Consider the following 1971-nt stretch of genomic DNA (forward strand, 5'->3'; position numbering starts at 1 on the left):
TTCCTTATTCCTTTTTAATAGTTTTCTGAAATAAAAGCATCCTTTGATCACAATGGAAAGTCAATTCAACATATATTCACTAATGCAATAAAAAAAATACAACGTTGATGCTACCATCACAGTGAAAGGCACCTCTCAAATATCAACTACTACAAAAAGACTAGGGAGTTCTGAAGAAGATTAAAGGCATTTGGGGATTTCTCAACATCTAGATGACCAGACAACAAACTGCAAGATATCAGGTAAATGATACTAGTGAGAGCAAACTAGGTACCAGGTATCATGCAAAGACTTTACGTATATTAACTCATAGCATCACACCTTATCTACACTAAGCAATAAATGACCTTCAGTCAGCCATTATTAACTAACAGATTGTGGCAGTTCTTCTTTTCTGGTTCCAGGGAAATAACCAGAGATGCAGCAATATAATAGATGTGATTTACCAGGCTTGCCAGTTGCTAAACTCCAAGACTACACAAGATGCTTATGGTATATCTGCACAGGCTAATTTTAAAGTGCATGTAATTAAGGGACAGTAATTCCACAGAAGCCTGAGTCTCTGAAATATCATTTGCAGGGTAATAGTTTAATAAATTCATAAAGTTTAAATTAATATGAAACAATCTCATATAAAAACTTGTTAAGAGGCATCCAGTCGCTTATAGGCTTCTTCAATGAAAGTTAGTACGTCCTTCATCTGGGATGAATTATGAAGAACATCCAAGTCCTTCAGAAGAGCATTCTGGTTTGGAATTAGCATCAAAATTTCCTTCTGAAGTACTGGTGCTTTGAGACTGTTCTGAGAAAGTTCTGGAAGAGAGAGTACTTCACTACTATCCATCTGAAACATCTGTTTTACCTTCTCCTCCTCTTCTTCCGATTCATTAGTCAGAATGTGAAGTTTGCTTTTGAGGCTTTGAATGTTCTCGGTCATTGACTCTGTGGTTGCCACTATTTTATCTATTTCTTCCTGCAATATTGCCAGACCTTCCTCATTAGCACTGTGCTGTGCCCTTTCCATTTTCAGCAGACTTGACACATTAGTTAAATTTTTCTGGTTTTTGGGAGGCACTTCCAGTGTTTCACACAGTTGTAGCAATTTTTTCTTCAGACAGTTGAGATGATATTGGATTTGTTTGTTTTCTTTAATATTGTTACTCAAAACTGCTATTATTACTGATTCCATCATAGATTGTAAATACTCTCTGCTACTCCTTGAAAGAGGTTGCCAGGTTTTTCTCTTGTTGGATGTTATCTTTATCTGTTTCAGATTAGTATGCTTTGTTTTTCCTTCAGAAGAGAGACGATTTGGGTATTTTTTAATTTTTTCCATTGTGTCTCTAACCTCTTTCTCTGATAACTCCATTTCTTCATCGTCAATTTTTCTTTTCGGATTTCTTTTTAACTTTTGAGGTTTTTTCTTGGACACATTTGCTTTGTCAGGCATCCTGATATAAGTGGGAACAATTAAAATCGTGCTTCAAAAATCATAGTCTGAGAAGTGCCGATTCTACTTACATCTACGTGAGGCAGTATACGTTAGTGCAAGATTTCTCAACCTTGGGACAATTTCTCAACCACTAACTCCTGAGAGTGTAACGGTCAGAGAAATTGGCGCTCAAACAATCGAAAGCCATGAAACCCGGAAGTGGTTGTGCAGAAAGCGGAAACCCACCCCTTGATTCTTCATTATAAAGACATTCTTAATCTCATCAGAAACATCCTTGTGGGAGTTCTCACCAAAGGCCGCCCCCACCCCAGGCCCAACTCTGGTCTCTGAGGCACACGGCTCACTCCTGGGTCGCAAGACCCCAGGCCTTTCTGTCATGCGGCACTGAGGGCAGCCAAAATCTATTTCCCAGCATAGCAGAGGCTCTCTAGTCCGAACTAGACCAAGCCAGCTTTTCCCAATTGACACTGGTGTGTTTTTGGCTCTTTCTTCTTCACTGCCAACTGTTAGAAGGAGAG

General features: G+C 38.8%; 1 pseudogene; it reads right to left on the reverse strand.

The window, feature by feature from the left end:
* Positions 1-570: 570 nt before the first annotated feature.
* On the reverse strand, positions 571-1528 carry LOC143684948 (centromere protein Q pseudogene; annotated as a pseudogene).
* Positions 1529-1971: the final 443 nt, after the last annotated feature.

Source organism: Tamandua tetradactyla, chromosome 5 (assembly GCF_023851605.1).
Source record: "Tamandua tetradactyla isolate mTamTet1 chromosome 5, mTamTet1.pri, whole genome shotgun sequence".
NCBI classification, from domain to species: domain Eukaryota; kingdom Metazoa; phylum Chordata; class Mammalia; order Pilosa; family Myrmecophagidae; genus Tamandua; species Tamandua tetradactyla.